Source organism: Echinops telfairi, unplaced genomic scaffold (assembly GCF_000313985.2).
Source record: "Echinops telfairi isolate 266 unplaced genomic scaffold, ASM31398v2 ScPeMD7_6;HRSCAF=24_0, whole genome shotgun sequence".
Taxonomy (NCBI): Eukaryota; Metazoa; Chordata; class Mammalia; order Afrosoricida; family Tenrecidae; genus Echinops; species Echinops telfairi.
In genome coordinates, this window is record NW_022103902.1 from 3,867,743 (window position 1) to 3,879,042 (window position 11,300).

General features: G+C 39.7%; 1 non-coding gene across 1 annotated transcript; it reads right to left on the reverse strand.

Moving 5' to 3' along the window:
* Nucleotides 1-703: 703 nt before the first annotated feature.
* On the reverse strand, nt 704-810 carry LOC115868069. The gene has a single exon (XR_004045394.1). It is a non-coding gene; the product is annotated as a U6 spliceosomal RNA (small nuclear RNA).
* Between the last annotated feature and the right edge of the window lie 10,490 nt (nt 811-11,300).

An 11,300-nucleotide genomic window follows, 5' to 3' on the forward strand; every position in this document is an offset into this window, starting at 1 on the left:
TTTAAGCCTGAAAGAATTCATTCTAAGAACAAGGATCCTAACCTCAGCCACTGAAGCTCCATCCATTATTAATAGAGAATGAATCGAACGGGCAAAGGAATAGAACTGAATAAATGGAGAATCAAATTAGTGATGCTAAAGAAAATTTCTCAATACGAATCTGTTAAAGGAATAGCTTGGTGAAAAATATAAAGAAAGCCTAAGAGTTATATGAGGTATTATTAAGAAGGACAACTTAAGTGTGATTGGAATTCAGGATAGACAGAGAGAGAGAGAGAGAGAGAGAGAGAGAGAAAGAGAGAGAGGTTGAAGAAATGTTGGGAAAGAATCTTACCTAACATAATCAAAGATAAGTTGATAAAAACAAAGACCAAACAGAATAGATCCCAGAAGAAAATCACCATGATACATCACAGTCACTTTCCAAAAGCAAAGAAAATGAGACAACCCAGAAAGCAGCACAGGAATAATAAAAGTTACTTATAAAGAATAACCAATAAGATTAAACTCTGGTTTCTTAACAGATTATACAACAAAAGGCGATGGTATAACATACACAAAGCTGAAAGAAAAAAATGCCAATTAAGATTCATATGAACAGAAAAAGTGGAAAAATTAAGATATTCACAGATAATACAGGACGAAGAACAGAGTAAGTTTTCAATTAATATATTTATAAATGTTGGAATTATTTCTTTTTTTTTAAAATATGGAATGCTTCACGAATTTGCATGTCATCCTTGCGCAGGAGCCATGCTAATCTTCTCTGTATCGTTCCAATTTTAGTGTATGTGCTGCCGAAGCGAGCACAGGAATTATTTCTTTAGTGTTCCTTTCCGGTTCATTTCAAATGTTTCTTCCATTACACTCTTCACAGTCCTGTTTCATTTTCTGGAACTATACAACTTAAAACCACACGCCCAGAGTTGACTGTGACTCACAGTGACCCAGTAAGACACAGTGTGCCTGCGACTGTAACTCTTTACAGGAAAAGCAATCCTCTTTCTCCCAAGGAGCTGCTGGTTTTGAACTGCTGGCTTTGCAGGTAACAGCCTAATGTGTAACCACTACACCACCGGGGCTCTTCCCCAGAACTATGTTTTTGTCGTTGTTACTGTTAGGTGCCATCAGATAGGTTCTGACCCATAGCGATCCTATGCGCACCAGAACTAAGCACTGCCCAGCCCTGCTCCATCCTTACAATTGTTCTGTTTTGAGCCCATTATTGTAGCAAAGGTGTCAATCCATCCCCGTAATGGCCTTCCTCTCCTTCACTGGCCCTCTGCTTTACCAAAAGAGATGAACTTCTCCAGGGACAGACCTGTCCTAATGCTACCAGCACCTGTAAGACAAAGTCTCTCCATCCTTGTCTCAAAAGAGAACTCTGGTCACACTCCCTCCAAGACAGATAAGTGTGTCCTTTTAGCAGCCGGTAGCACTTTGAATATTCTTCTCCAGCAGCATAACTCAAATGCATCCATTCTTCTCTGGTCTTCTTTTTTCAAGGTCGAACTTTCCCTGAACTGCAGATTTTGTTTTTATGTCGATTGATAATGACACTACTCCTTTAAGGCACACACACACACACACACACAGTTCTCAGCCTGAGAAAGGAATTCACTTTGAACACATTCAATAGGAGCTCTTTGAGTAATATTTCTTGCTACATGCCTTGGGAGGCGTCTTTCCAAATGCATTAGAAAAGATTACAGTGTTTCTTCTTTGCATGACCGTAAAAAAAAAAGTTGTATTTTTTCCCTATAAATTCTTGACAAGTCCAAAGAATTTTTTTCTTTATATGATAGAACACAATCCCCCCAAATTAAGTACTAACACAAACATGTTAAACTTAGCAAAGATGTCTAGGTTTTCCTTTTTTTTTAAACTCGCACAGTTTCAGGGGATCTGACTCTTTTTTGGACTGCATACACTTCCTGTAAACCTGTCCTAGTCCAGGTTTCCGTCTTCTCATTCTGTCTTATGTTTTGGCGTTATTGGTAGTTACATAATCTTGTGTCAGCTTGGTACTGGAGAGGATTAAAAATGAAGGGGTGGAGTTTAGTATGTCAATCCAATCAGGTTATAGTCAACGAAGCCTCTGTGTGGGCATGGCCTTCTCCTGAGAATTCTGGGAATTCCTGGATTTCCTCCTTGGAGGCAGGAGAGACTTTCTCTTCTCTCTCTCTTGGAGATGCTCTCCTGACATGACACCCTGAGAGACATTGTTATGGACACATGGACCTACCCCACGCAGCCTTGGGTGCTGGAGAAGCCACGTGGAGACCCCTGCCAGCGCTGAGATGCTTACAATTCCACTGGATCCAAAGGCTTTCTACCCACTGGCCTGTGATCGTCCTGCATTCAGCATCATTGCATGTGTTTCGTGAGCCTGAAGAGGACCTTATAGATCGATATCAGACATGTGGGTAATATTGGACTGGACTGAGTTGGGATGATTTCTCAGTGTACAACTACCCTTTATATAAAACTCTCTCTTATACACATATGGGTTTCTATGGATCTGTTTCTCTAGTCTACCCAGACTAACACATGCCCCTTTGCTTTCTATTTGAGGTCTCCATGGAGAAATCAGCAGTGGTTAAGGGAAGGAAGCAAGTACTTTGAGAACGTTTGTTCCTCTGAGCCCTTCTTACTGGATCAGCTTGGATTTGTATCATCTCCATCAGTGGACATCTCCGCGAGCTCCTTTAGCGGGCTCTGGTAATGGCGATCTCTCTCTGCAGAGTTCTGGGTGTGGTAGAGATCGATGGTCCGCTTCTTTTTGGTTTGCTTGTTTTCCCTTCAACTGGCTCCAAACTTTGTGACTAGTTCTTTGTAAAAATTGTCTTCTCATGGTAATATTTGAAAGAAATTTTAGTACCTGTTTCAGAGAAATTCTCCTTTTTCACCAAAATAGAATCTGAAAAAGAGAATGATGAAGTATCTTTCTGATAAAACGGGAAAGTGGCCACAGGTCATTGCACCCAATTCTGAATATACATTGCCACAGGGAAGTGAGCACTTCACTCGGGTATTTGTTTACATGACCATAATGGACACCCAAGCCCTTACACTGGTACAACGAGGGACCTGCAGACTTGTCACCAACACGGGCAGTGTTTCATCTAGTTCCATCCTCCCATCTGCTTTGCTTGTTTGCTTGCTTCTTTTGTTTTAATGATGTAGATACAGCTGTCTTACCCTCATTCTTCCCAGGCCCTACACGTACATCCCATAGCCTGCTATCTTTCCAGTCATGCTTAACCTTGGAGTTCCCTTATGGACCTGCTCTCTGTCAATTGCATTTCTGACTCACCCGCTGGTAGTCAGAATATCCAGGAAAATATGATAAAAAATCCATATTTGATGGAGGAAGAGAAATGATATAGGAATCCTTGTATAGGTACTTATCTCTTTCTAAAGTAAAACTTAGGATGCACCTTCTTGTTCCAGTTCTGTTATGAATGTAGGGATTCTATATAACTTTGTTTCCTTGGGCTTTATTATTTAAGCATGTACCTTGCAAAAGAATATGTTCCAGCTTTTAAACTCCATCCTACTCGTTCAAGAGTTTTGTAATTTTTAAAGTCTACCAAAAATATATAGCCTAAGGGGGAGAGAATTAAAAATATCATTGATTAAAGTTAAAAATCTTTCGTATATAGGTTTGTTTGTTTGTTTCTGTTTGATTTGGCTGTAGTCCTGCTGGTTACCTGTTGGGCTGCTAACTATAAGGTCAGCAATTCAAAACTACCAGCCAGATCCTCAAGAGAAATAGGAGGCTCTCCTTTTCTGTAAAGAGTTACAGTCTTGGAAGCTTACAGAAGCAGTTCTATGCTGTCCTATACGGTTCCTGATGACAGGAAGTTTAGTTACTTGGTGTGGTAGGTCAGCCAACGTAACCCAGACGGCAATGCTGGGTAAGCAATCAACTTCTAATCACAAGTCAGACTGTTTAACCTCCCCAGTAGCTCCATGAGAGAAGATAAGGCTATTTGCTCCCGTACATATTTATAATCTTGGAAAAACCCAGCTAGGTCTCTATGAATGAAATAAGGTCTACTTGACTCACTGGAAGTCGGCTTGCTTTTTCGTTTGTGTGTTTATGGCAAATAAGTCAGCATAGTCCATTTCCTTGGTCATTTAGAAAGTCAGTTTGGGGGAAATAAAATTTTTCTCATTCAACAGAGGTTTTGATCTTGATTTAGGAGTTTTCCTGCATAGAGTTGCTTTGTGCTATCGCAGGAAAACTTCTAGTCAGGGTAATCTCTGCTGCCTGCAGGTGCTTTGTTATAGCTGCATATATATTTGTTTGATCTGCTATTTTTCAAAAAATGTTGGTTATTGGTGATAAAATCTCTCAGAGAGTAGGGGTGCTTGTAACAAATAATACTCTAGACCTCGCTCGACTAGGTTAGAACACATTCTCTTTGATTTAGGATAGCACTTACCGTTCCTGGGGTTATTTAGCTCCTATTGGGAAGCCAGTCAGAGTAAAGACCAGCTGTCCACAGACTTGTTCATTCACTTTTATACATGCTGCACTTTCAGAATATGTTTTTCTCATTGAAGCAAAGTGATTCCTATTGGAGAGTGTAGTGTTGTCTATGAAATAACTTCATCAACTTGCATCCCATCAAAATGTTTGCCTTAAATTTCCGGGATTTTCTGAATGTTTTATCTCTTTCATATAACACTGAATTCACGTTTCAGAAAGGCTGGTAGGCGCCAACCATTGCTGAATTCCTCCAGTACGATGGCATTTTCACTGTGTCTTGCAGAAATACTTATCCCGGGCATTGACTGTTCACTATTCACTACGCCCTGGTGGCCTAGCGGCTATGCATTTGGCAGCGATCTGAACGGTCAACAATTCAAACCCACCACGGTTCTGCCGCAAGGGCTGTTCACTCTTGTAGACAATTATGGTCTTGGAAACTCACCCGGCAGTTCTACCGGGCCCTTGTGAACGCTAAGTCTGTGACTCCATGGCAGTGAATGTGTTTGTGGTTTGGTTTTTATTCTCTAATATGTTGATAAACGGGCGCTCCCTCTTTTGGAAATGCCGGTGGATTCCTAGGATGGACAATGTAAATGCTGGTGCTGTCCTGTCATCTTGGGAGAAGTCCTTGAGCTTTGTTAGGAGGCAATGGAAAGACTGGGAAGGAGGGGAGAAGCTGAACAATCTTTCAGATGAAGGAAGCAGCAGGGGAAGACACAGCAACGTCCTTGGCAATAATACATATTAAATATTACTTGTATGTTCTCTAACATGATCCCCCAGAATGTGAACATTGCTAAAACAACTTAATAATCTAGCAATAATCAACCTAATTTAATTTCTATGCAATCAAAATGTATGCTATCGTAACATAGTATATGCACTTCTTATAAATTCATATATTAAGATTTTTTTTTGTTCTGGGTCTTTGATGCCTGATACCCCATTGACACCTCATGATCACACAGGTTGATGTGCTTCGCCCAGGTGGACTTTGTTGCTTTTCAGCTAGATGGCTGCTTGTTTATCTTCAAGCCTTTAAGACCCCAGTTGCTTTATCTTCTGATAGCTGAGCACCATCAGCTTTCTTCACCACATTTGCTTAGACACCCATTTTTTCATCAGCGATCCTGTCAGGAAACTGAGCATCATGAATGCCAGGTTATTAGGACAAAGTGTTCTTGAGTTGAGGGAGTACTTGAGTAGGGACCCAATGTCCATCTGCTACCTTAATGCTAAACCTATAAATATATGTATATAGATAGATTTCCCTTTAGTTATATATAAATATATTTACTATGAACATGCCTGTATTTAGACCTCTATAAATGCTCTTTGCCTCCTGGCTCTTTCCTCTATTTACTTTTACTTCTCTTTTGTCCCACTATCATGTTCTGCCTTCATTTGGTTTTCAGTAAATCCTCTCAGTTACATTGCCTTTGATCAAGCCCTACCAGGCATTCTATGCCCTCATCACCATTAATTTTAGATTGCTTATTTTTCCCTTGTCCCTGGGTTTGTTAACACCCACTTCTCCCCCGCCCCCTGCCTCCTCCTCTCCAGTGTCCCCCAGGAATCATTGGTCCTGTTATTTTGTCCTCCAGATACTTTATCCCGCCTATCATCTAGACAGACATGCAGGGATAATAATAAGCACACACAAAAAAAACAAGACAAAGCAAAACAAAACAACAAAAAAGACGACAAGAAAAAAAAGAAAGAAAAGCCTATAAAAAGTTCCAGGTCTGTTTATAGACCTTTAGGAGTGTTTTCCAGTCAAGTCTGATGGGGTGCCGTGCTGTCCCCGATGTCTATTTTTGGTATTCCCCGAGGTGTTCATTGCTTTGCTCCCCTTGCTGCTCTATTGCATGCTCTTAGCATTTTGCCCCAGAGTGGTGGGGTCAAATCGGGCACAATTCCCCTGTCCCTGAGCTGTAGCTTCAGTGCTGTCCTCTGAAGTGAATTTTTCTGCAAGAAGAAAGGGGTGTCCAAGTATTTGGGATTTGGGCCAACCCTGCAGACCTCTGTATTGGTTCCCTGTTTCATGCCGATCACAAGGAAGAGATGGGTCAGTCAGGGTGCAGTATAGCACTGTTGAAACATACAACTTTCCTCTAGGTCTTAAATGCTTCCTCACCCCCACTATCACGACCCGATTCTACCTTAGAAATCTGACTAGACCAGAGCATGTACACGGGTACAGATAAGAGCTGAAAACAGGTAATTCAGGACAGATAAACCCCTCAGGACCAATAATGAGAGTAGCAACTCCAGGAAGGAAAGTGGAAGGTGGGGATAGAAAGGGGGGACCAATCACAATAATATACACATAATCCCCTCCCAGGGGGACAACAGAAAAGTGGGTGAAGGGAGACATCGGTCATTGACATGAAAAAATAATAATAATTTATAAATTATCAAGGGTTCATGAAGGAGGGAGGCTTGGGCAGGGGGCTGGAAATCAGGAGCTGATATGAAGGTCTCAAGTAGAAAGAAAATGTTTTGAAAATAATAATGGCAATAAATGTATAAATGTGCTTGACACAATGGATGGATGTATGGATTGTGATAAGAGTTGTGAGTCCCTAATAAAATGATTTCAAAAAGAAAAAGATAAAATTTTTCTACCATTAATATTTACATCTATATGTAATAGTGAATGTTCTGACTACATTAATGGGAGAAATTGTTATTCTGTGAATTCATACCATTAAAATATAGTGAAGGCTAATGTGGATGGAGTATGATATCACAACCCAATGGCAATTTTCCCTTTTAGGGTAACAAATTCCACAAATCCTGAATATATAGTTAATTCAAATTGATAAGCTTAATGCACTATGCATATTTTAGTTCCTTCAAAGCAACTGCAATTTTTAAGTCTTATAATAAAATCCTAAAGCGTTTTATCTGTTTTTAAAACTATGATCACTAGTGGGATGCTACTGTTCTCCTAAAAATGTGCTATGATATATTTTATAAGTAAAAACTCATAAAAGATTCGTTTCTCCACTTCCTCAGCCTTCCCCATGTGCTGGCCTTCTCTCCTAACTGCTGTCTATCACTCGCTGCATAGTTGTATGAAAATAAAGGGGCATGATTCTGCCTTATGTACTAAATAGAACGTCATGTTATTTGACTTTGAATTTCATGCTATTTTCTTCATGAGTTGCATTGAATGTATTTTGTATACATTCCTAACAGGTGTTGAAAAATCAACACCCTGCTTACAGAAAGGCCATATTTCACAGCTAGGAATGTGATGGAAATTGAGGGTTATATTTCACTAGAACAAATACATGTTTAAGCTAGTAATTACCATTTATAGTGCTGTCTTTGAATGTCTAACAGCCCCTTGGCTCCCCTACACCATTCATGCTAATTCTCAGACAAGAGATTCCAAATGAAAATAAACCTTATAAATCTTTCAAAGTGGTTGTGAAGATACTCTTTGTGAAACCATAAAAAACATTAAACTGACAAGGGCTATCTTGTGTGCATGGACATATCTTAAGTGCATGGATCTATATAATTTAACAACAGGAATTCAGCATGCTAGCTAAGTGGCAAGCATTGTGTAATTACACTTGATCTTAGCCAAAAGGCCAACAAGCAATGAGCAGTGCGTAAGTATTCTCGTTACCAAAAGAGAGCAACAGAATGCCAAGGTAGCTAAGCAGACCCCATGAGACCACCTGATCACAGCTCATGCTGCCTCATGGTTTCTTGTACTCAAATGTGTTTGCTTGTCAAGTTACAGTGATGAAATGAGCTCTGATTACTGAAAACCTACAATCTCCATCTAGAGTTGATAAATTCTTTAACGGCTCTATCTTGATTGATTGCACGGTATTAAAAAGTTGTGATTATGTCTAGCCCACAATTTCTATTCCCTTGCAATATCAACATTTCTTCACAGTTTCTTGCTTCTTGCATACTAAATAATTTTGCAGGGATGACTTTTTTAATGGCTTTTTTTGTTCAATAGTGCTGAGTGTATTGTCATACAATTAGCAAGGTTTATAATTGGTGATATAGCTTTTGATTTTGATTTACAGTCCTCAGACTTCTTAGCTAAAAATAAAAGATATTATTTGTTGATTCCCACGACCCATTTCAGTCTAACATGAGTTATTTCATAATTGCCTGGCTTTATTAATTATCCCCTTCTATATAGGCCAGGGCGCTGGTGGGTATGAGTTGGTCTGACGGGCAACATCAGCAGTTTGAAAACAGTAACTTTTCCTTGGGATCAAGAAGGGCTTTCTGCTCTCATTACAGAGTCAGAACTCACAGGGCAGTTCTACCCTTTCCTGTAGGGTCGCGGTAACGCGGCATCAACTCAAAGACAGTGAGTGGTAGTGATGTTTAGGGCAAAAAGGGAAAAATATTATTAGCCACCAATTATTTCTCCATTCCTTGAGAAAGAACGAAACATGGTCACACATGAGACACCTATATGCCTTTAACCACATGGGACTGGGTCCAATATTATCTGAAACATTCAATAGCATTCAAACCACTTGAAACAAACACGGAAAATTGAAAGCGGTGTCTTCCCAAGGTGTCTTTAATAACAGAATAAAAGGCCACCGTTATTGGATGTCAAGCATTAAAATCTAGCTTCTAAGCAAACTCACTGCCTTGAGCTGATCCTGACTCCCGCTGTTGCTATCACGTGTCCTCAAGCTGGTTCTACCTCAAACGCCCCATGAACAACAGAAGAAAACACTGCTCAGGCCTGTGCCGTCCCCACAGAATGAGCAATGGGATCGAATCACCAACGTTGTACGTGTCAATGCAGCCCTTCACCAACGGCACCACAGGGCTCCTTACAATCTGACATCAGTATTACACGCTTTACAGGGAATATTTGAATTTGAAAAACATGTTCTGAATAACCAAGTATACAAAGAGAGAATTTGATTCGCGTTATAGACAAGGTCTATTTTACTCTGGTGTATTCTATCATTTTGAGGTCCACTGGAATAATAAGCTTTTATTGAAAAATATATTTCGAATAAATAGTTTGTCTGCAAACATCTTTCATGTCATCTCCTGCACTATTTCTACCACCAAGCCATATTTTTCTACTACAGATACTTCTTTGTTTCCCACTTTCTAATTCCATTCACCAGTAAATATCAAGGTATCTTGATTACAGGTTTGATCAATTTCAGACAGCAGAAGTTAGTAAAAATTTCCTCATCTTTGGCATTAGTGCTGTGTGCATAAATTTGAATAACAATAATACTGAAGGATTTGTGTGTATTTGTAGTTTTACAGCTATTATTGTATCAATAACAACACTGTCCTTCAGGACAAATCTAAAAAAGTTCCCTTAAATAAATGTGACACCATTCCTCTTCAATTAATTAATCATCACCAGATGAATAGACTGTATGATTGTCTCACTCAAAATTGCCAATCTCAGTCAATTTCAGTTCATAAATGCCTAGCATATGTTGCTGTGGTTAAGCGCAATCAAGTTGGTTTCGAGCACGTGTAAAACAGGGCAGAACAGGTTGCTCCTGCACCATGCTCACAGTGGTTTTCATGGTTGAGCTAATTGTTGCAAACACCTGTCAAGCCATCTCATGCAAGGCTTTCCTCTTTTTTTTTTTCTGGTCTTCTGCTATACTGAGAATGATGTACTTCCCAGGGACTAGTCTCACCTGATGCCATGCCCAAAACATGTGCACTGTAGTCTCCTCATCCTTGCCTCTAAAGAGAATTCTGGATAGAATTTTTGGATAGAATTTTTCTATGACAGACGTGTGTGTCCTTCTGGAAACTCATATTACTTTCAATAGTGTTCACCAACACCATAGTTCAAATGCATCGACTATTCTCCACTCTTCCTTATTCAATGTCAAATTTTCACATGAATATGCGGCAATTGAAGATGCTATGGTAAAGAAGTCTTGTGCAACAGATTTACCTAATGCAGTGAGTTGTTTGATCTCTTCATTGTTGCTTTCCTAAACATCGGTTGTAGATCCATGCATGACAAGATCTGTGGTAGTTACTTTATCTGTTGTGCACTTGATACTTAAGAGTGAAGGGGTGGAGTTTTGCCTGTAAGAGTGAACGGGTGGAGTTTTGCCTGTCAATCAGGTTGTAGCTTGATGACTTCATTTGGAGGTGCTAAAGGGATAAATAGCTCACTGGAGGCCAGATGGAGATAGACTCTCTGTTTGACTCCTTGTAAGACATTCCTTTTGACAGGACACATGCAGCTATGCTAGAGCCCTGGAGCTGAAGGAGCCACCTGGAGACCTCTGCCAGTGCTAAGATGCTTTCACTGCCACTGGATCCACAAGACTTTCCACCCACTAGCCTGTGGTCTTCCTGAACTCTGCGTCATTGCATATGTTGCGTGAATCTGAAGAAGAATGTATCGATTGGTATTGAACATATGAGTTTATATTGGATATATAGACTTGAACCGGACTGAATTGGGGTGTTTTGTTAATGTACAATTGCTCTTTGATATAAAATTCTCTCTTACACACATATGAATATCTATGAATTTATTTCTTTAGTCAACCCATACTAACACAAGATCCTAGACAACTTCCATCCTTTCTCCATTTAGTATGATGTTACCTAAGGGTTCAGCTGTGCAGATTTTTTCTTTATTTGATAGAGTTGTGATCAATACTGAAGGCTGCAATCTTTGATTTTCATTAACAAATGTTTCAATTCCTCCTCACTTTCAGCAAGCAAGTTTGTGTCATTTGCATATCAAAGATTTTTGACAAGCTTTCCTGCAATCCTAATCCTGCATTGTTCTTCA